The sequence below is a fragment of the Nesoenas mayeri genome (genome assembly GCF_963082525.1).
Source record: "Nesoenas mayeri genome assembly, chromosome: Z".
Classification (NCBI taxonomy): domain Eukaryota; kingdom Metazoa; phylum Chordata; class Aves; order Columbiformes; family Columbidae; genus Nesoenas; species Nesoenas mayeri.
In genome coordinates this window covers 2103069-2124328 of record NC_137542.1, presented here as the reverse complement: position 1 = coordinate 2124328, position 21260 = coordinate 2103069, and positions in this window count along the sequence as shown.

Sequence of the window (21260 nt, the reverse complement as noted above, 5' to 3'; positions counted from 1 at the left end):
AAAAACACGGCATTCTAACCTTAAATCTATGGAAATGCTCATAGCCCAGACAGGGTGCCACTGTGTCAGCAAATGAGAAAAGGAATTTGAAAACTGAAATGACAAAACTGATGAGATAGTTTTGACTCTGTTAATTAAGTTGAGAAAAATGACAAAAAGCATAATAAAATGTTTAAATACTTCTGGGCTTCCTATACAAATGCTAGGGAAAATCCCAAAAACATGACTCAGAAGATAAAACACAGTTTTGATAGAGAAGTATCACAGTTAATTTTAATGCCATTTCTGTCTGTTAGTGTAATAAAGTTCACCTTGAGCTCTCTAGAAAGGGATGTACAACAGGGCTCATTTTCCAGTCACTAACTCATGCACATATGTTATGGTCGTTGTGTCAAAAATCAGTGGATTTGGGGACGAAATCATTATGATTCCCTTCCATGGCCGTGATCTACACCAGCACATATGTACGGTTTACTAGTGATGGTCTTCTTGGTACCCTGGAAAACAGTAAAGCTGAAAAGCTGCTTAGAGCCAGAGCTGTATTTCTTTAATGCTGTTTAACATAGTGTAAATTGAAAGAAATGACTGGTGCAGCTAAATTTAATAGCTATGTAAAGCACTGGAACTATGCAGGATCCCACCAGTTTTAATACTTTGCCTGTGATCGTAGTAATGAGGCACTAGTGTGGTAAGCCATGTGCTTTTAACTTTTTACTCACTTGGAAAAAATGAAATATCAACACAGTGATGGCTGTAAAATCTGATGGAAGGAATCCCTGCTCATTCATTTGGTGTTTTTATTCATGCCATTTGTGGACAAGCAGAAATTTGTTATTCATTAAACACTGAATTCTAACTAAACAAATAGATTTAATTATGCTATACTTTCCATGTTTTTGCAAACTACAGGACTTTGATCTTCGATACAGCAACACATACAGCAGGGAGGTGAATTTTACTGCTGCTGGTATAAAAGACCCATAATAACAGAGGTTAATGGGTGGGCAAGAGACCATACTTCCTTTCCAAATACTGTTCAGAAGTGTGTGAGTGTTAACCACTTGAATGCCATTTCATACATTAAGCAACCTCAAATTTCTAGGTGCATTAAAAACAAATGAATTCCTGGGAAAGCTGCGACTAACCCTCAGCAGACTTTTGAGAGACCCACAACACACTAGATGTTGCTCATTCTTGTCTGCCTTGAATAAAAACCAAATTATTCACCAGGAGAACATTGTTCTGGAAAAGTGGTGGTGCCCAGTTTTGAGGTACCTTGAGGTACTTTGAGGTACCTTGGTGTACCAGTTTTTTTCTAACCCTTCATCTGGCCATTTGAGCTTAATTTCATAGAGGTGTGATGATGTCCTCCAGCTCCTTGCACTGAAGGTCTCCACGGCTTTCATGTATCCAACAGCTCCCTACCTACTCACACATACATCTACAAATGCAAGGCCTTCTGTAACAAAAAAAGAACAAAACCAAAAAGCTACTCCCCGCTGCTGAGCACACCAAAAATAAACTGTGTCAGAGGTCTGACTGAATGTTTACCCTTTCAGTCAGGATCTTCCCTTTAATACTATCCAGAAGTTGGGCCTGGGGCCTAGCAATCGTCTTACACAAAATATATAAAGAGATGGATTCAGGGTTAGCAAGACACAGATCTCCATTGTGCCCATCAGAGGAGATTGTTTCTCTTTCCCACACATTTGTTTTTCCCTATACCTGTTGGTTCAGGTGGACCGAAGCCAATATTTGAATCTTCCAGAACTGCAGCGTTTCAGCGCTGCAGCAGCTGAGAGCAAAGTCCAAGACCCCCACAATTTGTCAGGAAGACTGTTAAATGCAGTCAAAAACACCTTGTTTTAACATGACTGTAAAATCTGATTTTAAAACAGCTGCTTTTGCCTTATTCTTGCTTCTTTTACTAACATGAACTTGAAAATTGCAGATGATATTTTGAGACTGCTCTAGCAAAGAGTTTTGATGGTCCCATGCTCAAAGAGCTGATGAAACTGATATATTCCTCTGAAAACTCTTCTGCCAAATCAGCGTTTTCTTTCGAAATTGTCCGATAGAACAATTTTTGGCCAGTTCACAGCTTGATCACTGTCTCTGCATTACTGTGTATACCGCAGCTCCTTCTGTTGTATCCTCCAATGCTAGATAATAGAAGATTTTGTGAATCAGGCCACTGCAGCATAAGCTGCTGGGTCAGGTAACTATTGCCAGAAATGTGCTTTGGGTAAAAACCTTGATTCTGCAAAGGATAGGGCTCACCACTGCACTGAGCAGCATTTGTGCCCATGGCCCCTGCACAAGCACCACTAGCCTGCCTGGCCCCTAGCCCTTCGATACGTGTGCCAGCCATGGCAATGTTCAGCTCAGCTTTCAGGGTTTCAAGCTTATCCTGGTCTTTGACATCCACCTCTTTTAAGCTAAGCCTGGATTTATAGGTCTAGAATGTCACCAACTGCCTCCCCTGCCAGGTACCACATAGGAGACGTTTTGGGTCCATTTAAGGAGTATTTGGTTTGGTTGTTGCAAGCTACCACTTGGCAACTCCCTCTGTCCAAGGGGTCTGAGGTCCACTTTGCCCATTCTCTATGCCTAGAAGGACATCTCAGCTCTGGTACTCTGTCCCTGTTCCCAGCAGCTGGTCTGCACTCAGTCTGTGCTGCTCCGGCAGAAGAACATGAGTGCATAATTTACTGCAGACCACCAAGCCCAACAGGCACCCAAGAAGTTGTCCACGCGACCTTTCTTTCCAAACACACATGTGGCCCGGAGGGTCAATTAACCAAAGTGTAATATTTTCAGCAGTGTGCAGCTCTGTTCTGTGTAATAACAAGTACAACCATCTGTACTTCTGCTTGAGAAGTGGGTCCATGCGAACCTCATGAGGTTCAACAAGGCCAAGTGCAAGGTCCTGGCCCTGGTGGGACAACCCTCAGTATCAGTCCCATCTGGGGTGCAGGATGGAGAGCAGCCCCAGGAGAAGGACTTGGGGGCACCGGGCTGAGAGATCGGCCATGAGCCGTCATGTGCGCTCGCAGCCCAGAAGCCAATGGTGCCCTGGGCTGCATCCCCAGCCCCGTGGGCAGCAGGTTTGGGGGATCCTGCCCCTCTGCTCCGCTCTGCTGAGACCCCCCTGCAGTGCTGGTCCAGCTCTGGGTCCTCAGCACAGACACACATGGAGCTGCTGGAGAGGGGCCAGAGGAGCCCCAGGAATGACCCGAGGCTGGAACAGCTCTGCTGGGGACAGGTGACAGAGCTGGGCTGTTCAGCTGGAGAAGAGAAGCTCCAGGACAACTTAGCACACCTTTCAGTGCTTAAAAGAGGCCCATGAGAAAGATGGGACAGACTTTTGAGCAGGGCCTGTTGTGACAGGACAAGGGGTGATGGTTTAAACTAAAGGAGGGAGATTCAGGCTGGACATGAGGAAGAAATTGTTGCCCCTGAGGGTGGTGAGAGCCTGTGCCAGGTACCCAGAGAGGTGGTGGATGAACCATCCCTGGAGACATCCCAGGCCAGGCTGGACGGGGCTCTGAGCAACCTGAGCTGGTGAAGATGCCCCTGCTCATGGCAGTGGGGAACTGGGGGAGCTCTGCAGGTCCCTTCAACACAAACTGTTCTATGATCTGTAGGGGACACATCTGTCTGCAAGCTTATCATAGACAGCTCATCTTTAAAGTATGTGCCTCAAACACAGCAGGCTTGTGTAAAAAAGCACCAGTTTCATTTCATCCAACTGCCTTCACCTAGGGCTGGCTGAAGGCTCTTTATGGGCCACCATGGGCCACACTGCTCATCAGTGTCCCCTTTGGGGCAAGCTTGCTCTGGCAAATGCTCTTCTCTCCTTTCTTCCTGCAGGGTTCTTGGGAGCCCACAGCACAATAATTTCTCCTGCCATCAAGGACTGGAAAGTTCAATATTTGACATCCAAATATTTGTGTGGATCAAACTCCAAGAAACCATTAATGTTTCATGTACTGGCTTAAACAATAAGCATTTATTTTCATTTATACAACTAAAATAAGTTTGTTTTCAGAAATGCGCTGAACTGACTGTTACATCTGTAGAATTCCTGTGTTATGAGAAGAGTTAGACTAACACAAAAATAGGGTGTGACCAGAGTCAAGCCCAGTGTTTGTACCTAATCCAGCAAACCCTACGAAACAATCAACCTGTGTTTTCATAGCATAAAGCTTTCATATTTTAGTGGGAAGAAAATTTGACGAACATATTATTCATCTCTGTTTTTTCAGATAAGTGGGTAAGGAAGGAAACTCTTGGAGAAGAGTCACTTCCAAATTATCTAAATGGGAATAGATATGCTAATGTACAGCCAGTGAGAATCCCACTGGGACTCAAAACCTCGGGCGGGCAGAGTCTAAGCAATGCTCTGCTATGTGCAAATCCAGCATTGGCATGGGTCTGTGTTTTGCCCAAAGATGAGCCGATCCCAGGGTCACAGCTGGAAATTGTGTGTGGTCTGTGTGCGGCAGAACCCCGGGCTGAAGCACGCAGATTTCAGCTCATCTGCACTGTGGATGCCAGAAAGGGGAACCGCGCTTTTAAAAGTGTGTCTTAGCAGAGCACAAATAGCTTTTTTCCAGCTCCAGTCTTTTGCTGCCTGGTGGGGAGTACTTCTTCACACAAACTTCTCCCGATCGATAGGGTGACAGCCCTAATGTATAGTTAGTGTATGTGCAAGGGTCATACAGCTGTCCCTTCAGTAGACATTAATCCTACATCCAGAACTATGCGAGAGGTTAATGTTTGCTAATCTAACAGACTCTCTTTCTCTCCGGTCCTGCAGGGATGAAAGGATGTGAGCTTCACTTAAGCTTTTTAACTTGGGTCTGTGATGGATTCTGCCTGTTTTATTGCAAACCAGAGGGATGGGGGTGGAAATCTGTCTCTGTTCCTAACTCAGGCTTTCCAAGCCAAGAATATTGTTATCATTATTTACCAAGAGCAAAACTTTCCTTAGTGCCTAGCAAAGGAGAAAAGGATTTCCCTGTGTGAGCTGAAAAGGAGGAAGGGGCACAGGAGACGGGAGCATTTGCTCCCAAGCAAGACAAGCCCTGTGTTCAGAGCCAAATCTCCCTGGGGCTTGGCTATCCAAGCAGGGAAAAAAAAAAGTGAACTGTTGCATTTTGTGCTTTTCCTTTCAAAGTCGCGTAACAGTGAAAAACCATTAGGAGTGGGAATGCCGGGCAGAGTGAGTCTGTGTTGTACCAGAAAAAGGAAGGGGGGTCACTTGTACCAGAAAAGCCTTTGAAGGGAGGCTTGAGGCATTCCCCAGGACACCAGCATTTTCCTGGAGACAGACACCCTTGTCTTACTGCGGGCTAACCCACGCTGCAGGGTTTCCCCAGACAATGTAGGGATTTCTAGGGATTCCCAGGAGCAAACAGACAACCCTCTTTATAAATACCATTCTATTTCCTTCAGAACCTGTGTTGAGCGGAGAAGGAAAATGCAAGACTCTACACACCGCAGAGGGGTCTCATGCGAGTAAATACAAGAACATTGCTCAGGCAGGGCGAGGGATATTTTCTGTCATGATATCAAGGAAATCATGCTGTGACCCAAGTACTGGTATTTGGATTCAACCTGAAATTATAGTAAATTAAAATGGGAAGTAGCAGGCTAACGTCCTCCCGGAGAGCAGGCGGGGGGGAAATAAGAAGACTGTATCTTCAGAATTTCCTGTGTTTGCAATGCAGTGGATGTGTGCTATCCAGTACAACAAATTTACCATCCCTTTGAAAATATCTATTGAGCTACTCTCATCACAAGGCAGGTCCAGAGGTGAAATAAATGCTTCTCTACCCTCGGTGCTATCTAAAAGCGCTGGTTTGGCACAGTACAGCTTTACACAAGCCTGAGCTAGAAAGACATTATCACACAACAATGTTACTTTTTACTACAGGACTAATTACATCCAAAGTTTTACTTGAGAACACTAAATCAATACAATTTTTAGTGCCACATGGTGGGAACAACTAGATTAGCACAGCTGACCCGTGTCTGGTCTCGGTAAAGCAGGTCTGAAAACAGTAGTGCTGTGGGCAGAAGAGCAGCAGTGGGCTACATATAATGTAGGATCCCTTCTCCTCCCACAGCCTGAACTGAAAGGGGTGTCTGAGTCTCTTTTTCCACCACATCCCAGCCCCTGGAGGCTGGATTTTCCCATCAGGTTATTCTGCTTTCAGCAGGCAGACAAATCGATCCAGGAGAGTCCAGTCCCACCTGTCCCCACATCAGACCGGTGACTTCAGGATCTGACACAAACTGCATTTCATCTCGATACCCCAGACAGGCAAATGGATCAATAACAGATTAGCTATAGGTGGCCCAGTGATTTTAAGAAAGAATGAACTGCAAGGTTTACGCAGTCCTTCTGTGATTTCTACCCGTGTTGTTAAGCATGAACAAAACATTTCTCCGTGACTGTCAAATGCCCACTCTTCACACGCAGCTACTTGTTGAAATTGTTCTTGAGACCTAACCAGCCCCTGAAAGGACCCAGCAACCTTTTTGTGTTAAAGGAGAGTGGGGAGATGAGGCAAGGTAGACTCACTTTAAGAATAGGTGGTTTTACAGCACAACAAGGAAAAAACTTCTTTATGGCTTTCCAGGGACTTCAGGATTCTGTGTTTCTGTTTTTACAAGAATGGGCTGATTTGTCTTAGGCTATTACTGTCTATTATTGCTGGAAGTCCCGGGGAAAGGTGGGAAGCAGAGAATTCTGGCAATCTGCCTAAAGAGAAATCAATGAAACAAATTAATCCTTCGCAGGCTGCAATGACACAGTAATCCATCATTCAGAGCTGCTTTTATACACCAAATCAGAGAGCAGAGGAAAGAGCCCTGGGGGACATCACAGACAACAACTTACAGCAACACTGGGAAAATACTAAGGAATCAGTTTATTTAAAGAGGATAGATTTCAGTTGATTGCCTATTTCGTTTTATAGAGATTTTTCTTCTGCAGCGCTGCGAAGCCCTGGGTGGATGGCTCTATCTGCTGAACGCTGGCTTCCCGGGTCTCCTCCCTGGGCTTCCAGAAGGGTTTTAAAAAAAGAAAAGGTATTTTTGTATTGTTACCCGTGACGGGTGAGTGGATGATACTGACTTTTGGAGGCATGGAGGGAGAGAGGAGGGTCCCCGAAGCCCCCCCGCGGGCTTTTCAGGATCGGGCCCCTGGGGCATTGGCGGCGTTAATCCCGATCCATCATGTCAGCTCCGTGGGATGGATGTGGGGCTAGAGGCGGGGGCGTGGGGAAAGGCTGGGCAGGATCAGACCACATCCCCCCCGCCCTAAACCCACCTATCCTCGCACCCTCCTGCGGTCACCTCTTCGGGAAACCCACTCCGCGGAGGGAGGCGGCACGGATTTGAAACCATCGACCCGTGCTTACAAGTCAGCTGGTGGTACCCAAATGGCTGGAGGGGGTGGAGAGGGAAGGGGCTGCCGGCCACCGTCCCTCACCCAAAAAGCAACAACAACACCGGTGTAGAGGCCGCGGTGCCCTCGCTGATGGTTCGTCCGTCACCGCGTGGATGTGACCCACGTCTCGGGAGCAGGGCAGCCCGAGAGCATCCCCCATCCCCCGAGACGACCACCCCCACACACACCCCTCCCCGGGACACCCTTGCGACGGCGGGAGTTTGGTAACACGCTGGAAATTGGCGCAAAACGCGTGAAACAGCAGAACGGCCGAGACACGGACACCGGGGTTGCTATCGGAAGGGTTTTGTTTTGCTTTGTTATTTTTGTACTCATTCCCTCCTCCCCCATCTAGAGGCAAAAGGGTAATTTTGGTAGCCCGCTTGCATGTCGGTTTCACCACCCTGGATACTTGGAAGGCGTGTTTTATTCTGGCTTTCCCCTACTTTGAAGAGATGGATAACGTAAGGACCTGGTGGTGCTGCTGGGGTCAGGAGAACTATGCTAATTGGGAAGCCTAATTGCTTCAAGCAGACTTGCCTCTAAACATGGAGAGAGCCGTTGAGGGAGTCAGTCTGTTCTTAATAAAATGAAGAAGCACTGAATTTAATTCCCAAGAAAGGGACTATAAAAGTTTCCACAGTGTAACTAAATGACTTCACCTATACTATTACCCCTCAGATGACATCTTGAAAGAAGGCAGACTCAATACAGCCTCCATATTCATAAATTGGCTGTGCTTAGGCCAGTAAATCTGGACTGATTTAAAAAGGCTTTTTCATCCTCCCAATCAAATGAAGTCATTGTTAATTAGATGTTTTCTGTTAACAATGTCGCTATTCCCTGCGTTACCTGCTCACACATTTTGTGAACTTCTTACAGCATCTGGATCAGCAGATTTTTTTTTCCTTCTATTTTTTTTTGCGGTGTCACGCTAAAAGGTGGTTTCCCCTTGTGACTCTCCTTTTCGGGGCGAATATCATTCACTCTGCTCCAGGAGGGATAAATGCCGTCTCTGGATATTTGTAGATGTCATCAACGTACCTGACCGGGCTTTGAGAAGAGGGAGCGCCGCGAACCCCCTCTCCAGGGGAAAAGCTTGTCTGGAATCCCCACTGGGATGGCAAGAACTCCCAGCCAGCCCAGGCGGGTTTCGGGGTGCCCCCTTGCCCTGCTTGAGATACCCGCCAAGAGTGACACAGGCTTGGGGACAAGTGTGCGGCAGGTTGAAAAACAAACCAAAAAAAAAAAAAAGAAAACAGAAAAAAACCCTAACTTCCCCCTGGTAGCTCGGGGTGTTTGCAAACAAAAGAAAAACCGCAGCGCCAGCTCCTCGGGCTCTCATCTCACTAGAGGCATGTTAGGGCGTGTTTCCCTCAGTTTAAGTGGTTTATAAAAGGCATGCTTTCTCCCTGCGCCGAGAACCCGGGGGGATGCGAGATTTCCCTGCTTCCCAGCAGGTCTCGGCGCTTCGCAGCCTGCAGCGAAGCTCACGGGTGATGAGGAGGACACGAGCGGCATCCCACAAGTTGTGATGGGATGGGAAGTTATCCCAGCGTGGGGTCTGGAAGGTGAGCGGTTCTGCAGCGGCGATGCTCTGGGTTACACTTGGTTGAACCGTCCCTTTCCTAGGCTGGCAGGAGAAAGCAGGGGAGTCCTGCTTAATTAGGTGTAGCAGGTGTTTTTTTGCACCTAAACCAGTGACCTCTTCAGATTTCCCCCGCAATCCTTTTTGCCATTTAAGTTCATCTTCATCCTACTTAGACAGATTCAGTCGTGTGTCTCTCTCCCGGAATCGGCTCCAAATAAACGGATCACGAATGTAAAACTATCCCCTCAAGACATATGACTAAGAATTGTCAAGGAGACTTTGGTCCACTATCCATGTCTATTATGCCAGTCACTCATCATGATCCCTTGTGGTGTGTCATACGTCATCATGACACTGATCCATGACACAGTTTGATACTATGCGGGGATGCTCCGGCACAGCACAGCTTCTTGCCTTCACCCTGCACCTTTGTAACTCTGCAACCGCATCCTCTGGATCCTCTCCAAAGGACCACTGCGCAACCTAAATTAAAAGCCGCCATCCCGGTCGCTTTCTGGCCAAAAACGCCTTGATCGGGGTTTCCAGCTATTTCCCTGGTTCGAGGTTGTTTTGCGTGTGTTTCCCGACTCTTTTTTTCCTCAGGTCCCTCAGCCCAGCGGCTATTCTCACCCTCCCCTCCCAAACTCGGGCTGAAGGGCTCATATCGGGGGATTTCCGCGCCTTGCCGTGCGCTATACCCCGCTTTAGGCGCTGAGCGCTCCTGATATCAAACTGAGAAAGGTGTCTGTCCCCACTTGAGATGTCTATTCCACTCGTGGGCGAAGAGCAACACCTCCGCGGCGGGTACACGCAGGGAGAGGTCGGCGGGCGGCCGGAGAGAGGCGAGGGGTGCTAAGGACGCCAGTCTGCACCCCCCTGCACCTCCGTGGGTCGTCAGCGTGGAGGGAACCCGCGGGGTTTGCGTGGCATCATCTCGGAGCCACCATCCGACCCGGAGTCGGAGCATCCTCTGGGCTGCGGGAAGGAGACAGATGATAGCGGCCGCTGCAACGCCTGCGATTTATCACGGCAATGAACAATGTACAGTAATGCGGAGTAATTGCTCTTTCCGCTTCCAGAGGGAGCTCAAAGCTGGAAAATCAAGGCTAGAGTCTTCCAAACTGTAAACAATTTCCACAGGGCACATCCAAAGCTCACGCAGATAGACAGGGAGACAGACAGAGAGGGAGAGAGTTCCCCGTTTGTCTCGGAAGGGACTTTAAGATTCATCTAGCAACGTGCGGGGAAGGATAAAGACTCTGTCAACGTGTATTAATCTGTTTAGCTACAACACAGGGCTGAGAAACTTTTACCTGTGCGCAGCGGGAAGGAACTCGAGGTGAGGTACAAGGTGAGCGAGAACCGGGGCTGATGAACGACAGGATCAGCGCCACAATAATTAATTCACTGCAGATCACAGGGTTGTTTAGCAAGCACGTAAACTCCGGCTGGAAATAGCGACCTGCTTGTACGCGTTCACGCAGGGATCTCACGCGCGTCGTGCGCGTACGGCTGCGAGTGAGCGCTGGTGTCCCGCCTGCGGACAGAGTTTGGGGGTTTTGGCTCCTGTAATACACCCGAGTGTCAGTTTGTAGCGTGGGATGTGGATATTTACATCCATCTCCGCATACGCACCTCTTCCTGTAAGTTTTCCCTCCGTGTAACTCCGCGCTCGTCCCGTATCACATGTTTTATTAAACGCAGATAAGCCCGCTCGCCGGTTCACAGTTCAGCAGCGGCTGACGCTAAAAACTTAATGCTGACTCGGAAGTGGCGCAGGCTAATAAGGGGGTGCGTTGAGCACGGAGCTCTGGAAGGGCGGCTTGGATTTGAATCTGGGAGAGAGTTACTTGCCCTCTGCGCTGAGCTCGGCCAGTGCCGAAGAGGTTAAAAACCATCCCCATCCTCATCCTCAACATCCTGCTCCAGATCGGGTCGTGCCCTGCTCAACCTGCCCAGTCTGACCAGCAGTGTACACCCACGCACACCCAGGCACTCACACTCACCCACGGGGTCCCTGATTGCTCTAGCTTCCTCCCTTCCCATCTCTTCTCCCCCCTCGCTCCACTCTCTGCCCTTCTGCCCCCCCCGCGGCCGTCAGGACTCCGAGCGGTGTCACATCCTGCGTATAAATCACGGGGAACAAGCCACAGGTTCGTTTCCTTCGGGGAAAAATAAACAAGTAAAAATAAATAAATGAAGCCGGCTTTATTGCTCTTTTAGCAGAGAGATTGCATGTCTCCGCTTATAAAAGGGGGGCGGGAGGAAGAAGAGAGTACATTAAAGAGTCACCACCGTCTCCCTGACAAGTCATTACGCCTTTATCCCCCACCAATTAACCACACCTCAAGGGGCTGCCGCTAACAGCTAAATTGGGCTGAAAACTAAAGGATCCTCTGGTCTGGCCGGGATGGGGAGGTCCCCTCCGGCAGCCCCCTGGAGCGGGGCAGGGTCAGTCACGGACGGGGGGAGCCGTGCAGACGAATTGCGCGCAGGCGGGCGGAGCGACGCGGGGCGCGGAGCGGGTGCGCACCCGCGCTGGGAGGCGGCAGCAGCGGAGGGGCCAGGGGCGGGGGTCGCAGCTTCGGCCCAAGGATCATGTATCTGGGGGACTCCTCCTTGAGCTGCCAAAACTTTTCTTTTTTTGCTTTTTCTCTTCTATTTCCCCCCCAAAAAACTCCTCACGCTGCGCTGGAGCCCTGATCCGTACCACGGTCCAGCAAACAATTCTATTTATCTCCTTTATAATAGCCATTTTATGCGGCACAATGCGACATATACAGCAATGAATATGCATAGAGAGCTGCGAGGGGACATGAACGTGTTCGGTAAAATGCCACCTTCCCTACCTGTCCCTTTTCTTAGCTAGTTCGAACAAAAGGCATCCAGGATGCTTTTTGTGGCACTGAATTAATTCCAAATATTTGGTACACAAACTTAGGAGCCTAAAGGAGATTAATTTTCCAGAGTAATCCAATTAAAAGATTTCTAAACTAATCTTTTGGAAAAAAAAAAATAATGCAAGGCTGAAGAGGAAAATCTGTTTTAAGACAGTGATTTATTGCACCAGTCTGGTCTATAGAAAGAAGCTTTCTTTGCTTGGAGATGACCACTATTCCTCCCCTCCTCTCGCAAATACACCCTAGCATATATGTGGCTGAAACTGTTTATTTTATTTTCTGGAGAGACTATCATCTAGGAGCGAATCTCGCCCTTAACACGCCAAGGAAGGGATTTTGGTCGCTTACAAGTACCCTAGACTTTTTAAAGTGCTAATAGATTTATGGTCTCTTTTCCGACGCCCATCCAGAGTAATTAGCACATATGTTCTAAATAGATGATAGTTTTGTGAGCAATAAAGCAATTACCCATCGCTGGAGCTGACGGTTCCTCCAACTAAACTCCAACCAGCAGCTAATTGGAAAAGTCATTTCAGCTCCATTGTCTGCAATTAGTCCTGCTAAACTATTACACCTAAACTACCTGGTTTGAGGTTTATTTATTCATTTCTATTTGCATTTACAAACGTTTACCAAGTCACGCTTAACTTTTCCAGGCGATGAGCCTCTCTGGGACTGTTTTGGGGTTTGGTTTGTTGTTTGGTTGGTGGGTTGGCTGTTTTATTTCTCTGTCTTTTGCATCCAGGAGAGCCACGCTCCCATCTTGACCGTGCTGGAGGGCTCAGCGGTTCACAAACATGTGTCCACTCTGCTGAGCCGGGGTGATAAAACCCAATTTTTCCGGCCAGTGCAGCCAAGCGGGAGGGCAAGGGCGGTAGGGAGGAAGAAGGTTGATCCTGACAAAAAAAAAGGGAGGGGGGAAAAAGAAAAAAAAAAATACCTTAATTCCCCTTCGACCTGCGCTCTGCATTTAGAGACAGTCTGGATGACCCCGCAGCACCACAAATAGCAGGTGTTCCTTGGCTGGAGGAGCCCGTGTGTCCCACTGGGGACATGGTGCCCCCCTGCCCCTTCCCATGTCACCGGAGGACGGGGAAAGGTCTGTGGGTCGAGTGACCCCTTTTTTGTCGTCCATCCCCCCCCTACTTCCCCCTCGAAACTCCCTCCTCCCGGAGAGTGGAAAAATTAAACAAGATAGCGGGGGCTGAGGACTTGTGCACAGTGAGTGGAAGAAATGTGTTAAACATCGGTTTGACGCCCCACCGGAGCTTCAAAATATACACCGGCTGGATTTCTTCTACTTAATTTAATCTTTATTGGACTGGGTTTCTTCTCGCCATCTATTCACCAGAAGTCCCAGCAAAACGTACCACAGGACAGAAGAGAGGAGGGGGACGGGAACGGGGGAGTACTGTTTAGTCCTTCGTTTGAACTGCAGACTTTAGCAGGTATTTAGCAGGGAGGCACTCCAAGGAGTTTGAAATAGGTCTCTTAAGTCAAGACTTCTGCCCAGGGCTTGAGCTGGTCCTGGAGTGGAAAAGATTTGTGTGTTGGGATGGGAACTTGTAGCCTTAGCAACAAAGTAGTCACTTGAAGGAATTTAGAGCGAAAGCATCCCAGACTGAGAAAGAAACGCCAATTTCTGAGCGGCTAGGAGGGAAGAGATAGTGCCCTGGCTTGAGCCTCTAGAACAAAGCTTTTTCTATTTGTCAGCGACCCCCAATTTTGTCAGTTTCTCTTTTACCTTTTTTTGGTTAAGCCTAGGGGAAAAAAAAAAAAAATCCTTAGCAAGATGACCTCCAGAAAATCGCAGGCACCCCCGTCGCCGCCTGCACACGGGCCGGGCTCGGGCAACCAGTAAAGCAGAGCCAGTTGCCCACCGATGAGCATCAGCCTCCTCCAAAACTCACCCTGTGTCGGTGGCCGGGGCTACCTCTCCCAGTCCTGTCACACTCAATATGTGAAAATTACCAAAATCTCGGCGTCTGAGGAAAATAATGTCGGGCCGCCTCTCCGCGCTGCGCCTCCGAGCATCGCTCCCCGGAAAGGGTCCTCACCGGCCGGGCGCTGAGATGGGGGCTCGAGGGAGACTCTGTGGCCCTGGCTGCCCTCCGCTCCCCCAGGCCACCCCGCCGGATTTAGGCAAGGGGTACAAGGGGTACTCTGCCCCGCGGGGCGCGCGCCTGTGCCTGCGCTGGCGCGCAGGGTGCGCGCATGGCAGAGGCTGCCCACGCGTGTCCCTGTGTGCGCGCACCCACGGGCACGCACCCCTCCGGCCGCGCAGCCCCCTCGCAAAAACATTTTCGTTGCTCCCAGAGCACACACACACATCCTTTTCTTTTTTCTTCTTTTTCCATTACGAGCGATTAGATGGTGTCTATTCAAAGTTGCTGATCCAGAGAGAAAATAGGAGTAGATAAAAGGAGATTTCAAGTGACCTCCTCGTCCCTTTCACACCAACCTGAGCCCCAGAATAGCCAAGGATCAACTCGGACAAAAGCCCTTTCCTTTTCCCTTTCAGCTTCAGAAGATTCAGTGCAAGGGGTTAACAATAAAACATATAACTCTAGCCCCGTTTGGTAGGATCAGGCAATTTTGTATACCTTATTAACGACACCGTTGGATATGCCCGGGCTTCACCCCTAGAAACGTGTGAATTAAAAAAAAAAAAAAATAATAATAATAATAAAGCCTTGACGTGGTAAAATACATAGCAGTCATTCACAGCTCTTGTGTTGGGCTGGAGCGATTTGCTGTGTTTATTCTGTTTCGTTTAAACTTTATTTAAAGCGCATCCCCGTCCTCCCCACGCAGACAGAATACGCTGTAATAAACATATCTTACTCTTGACAGTTTAAGTGAAAACTCTAAGGTTTATTACTCAGATCAACTTCTGATGAGGTAAATATGATTACAGCGCTACTGTTGTTACCAGCCGCACTGCTGCATTTTCCCCAGCAAAATACTTTTGCACCTTTTTATCTCGGGTGCTGGGAAAGAAAGTGACATTAAATACTTAAATGTCTTGGAGCCGATGTCTGGTCTGCAGAAAGTCCAGCTCGAATCTCCTCCTGACGGACTAATCCCCGCAGTAAAAGAAATGGGATCTCTGACAGGTAACTATTAAGGAAATGATTATATACTGCCGTCGATTGCGTTGTCAGGACAATCTCACAACTTTCAAACTCGTTTCCAAACGTCAGCTCTTCATCAAAAGCCCCAGTCCAATTCGGAATGATAAATAACACCAAATTCATCCCTAACAGAAGACGGGGGTTTAAAATACAATCAGAGGTGTCTCAACGCAAAGCCTCGTGTTAATGGTTTTTGTACACTTTTGTTTCTCTTGGCTTCGGCGCTCAGATCACCGCAGCTTTATTTGTGCCGAAAGTAAATATTTGGTCCTGGATCCACCAGTGTGTTGAAAATTATTCCCAGATTTGCCTTATATAGGAAGGTTTGATTTGCATCAAGAGGTCATAAATTTATTTTTCCTGGAGCTCTACCTGGGAATTGCCATGCCTTGTGCTGTTAGACAAGTGGCCTTGGGTTTGGGTGTTTTCCCCCCCCTTCCCACGCAGACGTGGTTTAGGGTTTGTTTGGTTGTTTGGTTTTTGTGGCTTTTTTTAAATTTTATTTTGTATTTTTACTTCCAGGCACGGATTTTTTTTTCCTTTTTTTTTTTTTCATTTAAAAAAGGCAGGTTTTCGGATGCTCAGGCTTATCAGTTCGAATGCATGGCGAGTGGAAACTTGTGATTCAGCGTCCTGCTTTCGGGTTGGCACCGCAGCCCTGTACTTTCGAGCGCTAACAAATGACAAACCCGCGGCTCGGCGCGGCCTCGCTGCCGGGGAGGCTGCGGGGACAGCAGATTGCCTTCCCGAGGGGGTGCGGGGGGGGCGGACTGGGGGGGGCCGCTGTCACGCCGCTTTTTTGCCAATCCCATCTAGAATAATTCCAGGGAAGCAGGCGGCGTGCGCGATCGCCTCTCTGAGTTAAGCACACAGGGAGGGCGAAGAACGTAGTGTGTTGCGGGGGGGGGGACTGGGATGGGACCCTTCCCGGGGGTCGTGGGACCCGCTGGGATATGCGAACGCTCCGGACAACGTGGGAATGTAGCCCGCGGCCCCAGGAGCGTGTTTCGGTGTGAGGGGGAAGGAGGAGGAGGAAGTCCTCAGCCACGAGTGATTTTTTGGAAAAAAAAATAAATAAATGGGGCAGGATACGCGTGATGGGGTGACCAGGGGTACGGGGACAGGAGGGCGCTGAGGAGGGGAAAAGCGGAGGCCCCTCTTTCCCAAGGCCATTCGACTTCAGTGAGATGTCGTGAAACGGCCTGGGCGATGGGCTTGGGCAATAGTGTCAGGGATACCTGGAGTGGGAAGGTGCCCTCCCCGGAAGCCGGGGAAGGAGGAGGCGGGGGTGTATCCATCCACCCGGCATCGTGCCTCCTTTAGAAAACGGCTGGGGTCGGCACGAAGCGTCCCCGGAGCTGCACGTCCCGCAAGGCGGCTGCGGGCAGGTGCTGCGTGCGGCAGCGAGCGAGCAGCCCAAAACAGCACCCGGAGGAGCCAGACCGGCCCCCCTCGGCTGCCCAGGGTGCTGCAACCCACCGGAGACTCCCTTTCCAGGGCGGGGGGGGACACGATACACCGCTTCCCTTCATAAAGCACCACCTCCTGCCTGCACACCTTGCATTGCGCTCCTCAAAGAACTTGGTTGTCCTCCAGGTCTGGCTGAGGAGCGGAGAGGGAAGGGGAAAAAGAAAGGGGAAAAAAAATAAAGGGAGCAGGGGGCAAAAGGAGAAAAAGGCCTCAGCACCTCTGATAGGAAATGAGGCCTGGCTGCGCATCACCGGTTGTCGAGGCCTGGCCCGGTACCACCGTCCTCAGCCCGGCTGCGGGGGACCCGGGGTGGGAGGCGGGGTCGGGACACACGGTGGCAGCTGTGGGGGGTCCCGCTGTGACCGGTCACCCCCCGGTTTGCAACAGGGCCGGCCTGGGGAAGGGGCTCTCCCGACGGCTCCGACCGAGGGGAGCATCAGTGGGAGGGTTGGGGGGCAGAGAAAGGGGCCCCAAAGCGACCCTCTGGTTTTACAGTATCCCAGCTTCAAGGTGTCCACTGGTCAGAGCAGGGGAGGGCTCAAAATGCTAAAATTTGGAGCGAGAGGGGCATTTTTGCACACCAGAGCTGCTGTTGCTCCCTGTGACAGCAGCCTGCACATTTATTGTCCTCTGTCTACCCTGGTACCTCCGTGCATGTATGCCTACGTATATATATATATGTATATATATTTGTATATACATGTATGTATGTACATCCGTGCGTGCCTGAGTGTATTTATGTATACATGTGTTGCTTTGTGGAGCTTGGCATATGAAGCAGGCACATAACATTCGTTTTGGAAAATGCAGGCTACCGATCTCAGTTCCCAGCTCACATGCAGCCGTGCCACTTACAAAATAATAATAATAATAATACCTTCAGCTGGGTTTTATATTATACTCTACGCCCCCTCGCCTTCCTCCCCTACAGAAATAACGTGTAGATGTTGTAGCCACTAATCTCCAGAGGAACTTTTCCTTTCCAGAAGGGGAAAAGAAGGCTGCAGAGGAGAGAGGAGCCAGCGTCGTCCCGGATTGAGTTACACCGGGGAGAAAGAGAGACAGAGAAAGCAAAAGAGAAGTGGGGAGGGAGGGAAGCAAAAGGAAAAAAAACACTAAATTCTCTCAAAACCCTGTCACCTTCAGATCCCAGCCTGAGCCGGGCCTGGGGAAAGCAGCGTCTGGGGCGACAAAGGGAAAATTAAGTCTGAGCATGTCCCCAGCGCCGTCTCCTCTACCCATTTCAGATCCGCAGAGGTTAAAAAGCAATCAAAGCTCATTTCCCAATTAAATGTGAGTTGTGACCATTTTTAAGTGTCCCTGTAATTTGTCGGGGAGAGGAAACGTCTCCCGTCGATTGAACTGTGCTTTAACCTGGCCAGCTGAGGCATGAGGCTACTTTTATTGATGGATGCCCTCCGTCCTGGCTCCCTCCCCAGGCTCCTGCACAACCACAGGACGCCGCAGACGGGATTTTCCCCGGGATTCCCGCAAAGTTCACCGGCCCTTCATGCATCAGCTTTTTTTTTTTTAACCCCCATTTTATAATCTCTTTCCCTCAGCATGCAGCAAATGAATACCGCCAAGCGTTTACAGACAGGCGAGGGGAGAAAATACCTCCCCGCCGCACACCCCCCTCCCCAGCTCAGCGCAATCTGAGCGGGTTTAGGCTTCCTCCTGATTGCAGTTGCGCCCAGCCTGGCTGGGAAGCATCTGACCGCTGCCCCTTTAATCTGTTGACATTATCACCCAGATAAACAGGCTGCCATCGATCTTTTCATTAGGTGATCAAATAACAAACAGAGCAGGTGAAAGAAAAGAGAGTCAGGATGCTCGCACTTCGCTACCCCGGCGCCCTGCTGCTGTTTGGGGACAGAAGTTGCGCTCAACATCGCCGTGGGGTCGATGCCCGCGGAAACCCGCGTGGGTCAGCCCTGAGACACGCGTTGTGTGAGCGGCGAGTGAAGCGGGGTGCAATGCCCACACACAGGGGGAGAGGAGAGGGCGGGGGGGCGGCGGGGGGGGGGATGTGAAGAAAGTCTCGAAACAAAATAAGGTCTATGCCCCTCTCCCCCGCTCAGATAACTGGATGCCCAAATAACGGGACGCCGGGGGTGGGGGCAGCCCGAGGTGGGGGTGGGAGGCTGGGGAAGGTCTCCCCGCCAAGTGCCGCGGCCCCGCTCCCCTCCCTCCGCCCCGAAAGCCCGAGGAGAGCAGCGGTGACTTGCCTGGGGTGTCCCGGGGTGTCCGGGAGCCGGGGCCGGGAGGAGCTGCGGGCTGCTGGGTCCGTCCACCTTCTCTCAGGCTTTTCTGCCTCTGTCTGTGTCTGTGTCTCTGTCTCTCTCTCTCTCTCTCCCCCTCTCTCTCCGTGCCTTGCTCTGCCTCTTTTACTCCCTGTCTCTTCACAGTCTGGGGAGTAAAATCTAGATGATATACATACCGAGCTTGCTTTTTTTGTCCGGTTTAATCTTATTCGTTTCACCTTTTCACTGACCAAGAGACAGGACCGAGAGTTTATTTGGAAAGAGGGAGAGAGAGGAAAGGAGCCTACTGTTGCATAGTCAATAACATCCTTTTTATCAATGCAATATACAATAGAGACGGCTTGGCCAAGGGACTCATTGAAAATCTCTTCATTATTTCGAGACAAAATCAAGCGTTTATTCTAATCTCAGAAATGATGAAGGATTCTCCTCTCCAGCCGGCTCCCAGCCTCAGATTTCAGAGCTGACAGAGAAAGCGGGGAGGGGGGGGGGGAAGAGGGAGAGGGGAAAAAAAAAAAAAAGGAAAAAAAAAGTGATCACGATACATCAAAGTTGAGGCCTTTTTTTCCTCTTTCTTTCTTTCTTTAAGTGAAAGCAACCTCCCTTTACAACAAACATTGTGACATACTTTTCATCCCCTTTCCCCCTGCAGGATTTTTCCCCGACTTCCAATCTGATTATAAACTTTTATGGGATATAAGAGGACAGTAGGATTTGGTCTGGGGAATTTGGGTTGTTCGGTTTTGTTGGTTTTTGGTTTTTTTTCCCTAAGTTTGTTTCTTCTTTGTCACATGCAGTCTTTCTACCCAAAGTGAATTTCAGACCTCTGAGCAGAAGAGGGAAGTCTGTGGGAATGCAGGCTTGTGAGAAAGAAGAGACACAAATTAAAAGGGGATTCTTCTCTCTAGTGCAGCTTCCTACTAAAAATAAAGAAAGGGAAAAACAAAACAAAACAAAAAAAAAAAGGAGAAGGGGGTGTGCAAGGCCGCAGACAGGCCTGGTGGCCCCCCCCGGGCTCCCCGGGGCCGGCGGATCGGTGCCACTAGATGGCAGCCGGCGCCAGCGATTCCCGCTCCGCGCCGCCGGGGCCGCGGAGGGGAGCGGAGCGGGGCGGAGCGGGGCGGAGAGGAGCGGAACGAGGTGACCGCCCCCCCCTGCGCATCCCTCCCTTCCCACCCCTCGCGCTGATCAACTCACTTTTGGAAAGGGGATCCGCGGATGATGGGGGGTTGCGGGTGGGGTGCGGCATTGCGCGCAGGACGGTTGGGGTTGTTCTGGACGTTCCCACACCCCCCACCCCTCAAAAAAAAGAATTAAAGGGGAGGGGAGTGGTGATTTCCCACGCGGGAAGCGCGGAGCCCAGCGGGGCGGTGGGAAGAGGTGGGGAGTGGCATACTAGGTGAGGGGTGGGCGACAAAAAATGGCCCAAAGTGGAATGGGAGCGTGTGGGGATGTCGGTGTGTGCGCGGACGTGTGTGCGTGTGCAAGAGTCCGCGTACCGAGCGCGTTTTCTTCTCCATCATTAAAACCCCTGGTGTGGCTTTTGCAATTGGGAAAGGAGAGAGAAATCCTGATTTCAGACGTAGGGGGGAGGGGGGGGAGGGGAAAAAAGAGAGAAAAAAACCCCACCAACTTTTCACGGGGAGCCCACATCGTTCCCTTTTAATTCCCCCTTTCCGCCTATCGCAATGCATCCTCCTCTGTCGATGTGTGTGCTGGGGTGTGTGAGAGAGGGGGAGAGAGAGAGACCGTAGACGACCCATACTAATCAGGTCTCAAAGTAAATAGCAGCGCAGGGCGATCTCAATGTAAATTGTGCTTGTCAGAAGAATCCTCTCTCCCTCCCTCCTTCTACCCTCCCTCCCTCGCTCGCTCCCCCCACACCCCTCTCCCTCCCCTCCCTTCCCCATCCCAGTCGGTAGGTAGCGGAGAATGAAAAAAAAAAAAATTAAAAAAAAAATTAAAAAGAAGTGGGGGGTGTGAAGCGCTGGGGGGGCAACCAATAGAGTGAAGGAGGCTTGGCTAACCTTAGCCTCCCATTTTCTCTCCCCCCAATTCAGGGCTCTGACCAGTCAGTCGCCTTTGATTATCAGTTGCCAGCAGCCCTTCTCTTGGCTCCTTGACACGAGCTCCATATAAGGCAGCGATCTCCATAGAAACGTGTCAGTTTCAATAGTAGTGTCAAAGTTCACTATATACAGACATTCGCGCAGATCCCCCTTTCGGAAACATTGCTCTGCTAGGCTTCCCGTTTAAACGCATTCATTTTTTGGGTCTCTCGCTCTCTCTCTCTCTCTACCCCCCCCCCCTCCCCTTTCTTGCATATTCTATTAGTTGTGTGCTTCCCCCCCCCCCTTCATCTCCCTCTTCTCCTTCCTTTTCTTCTTTTTTCCACCCTTCCTCCTTGTGTCTTTCGCTTCATTCCTGCAGGAGAAGAGG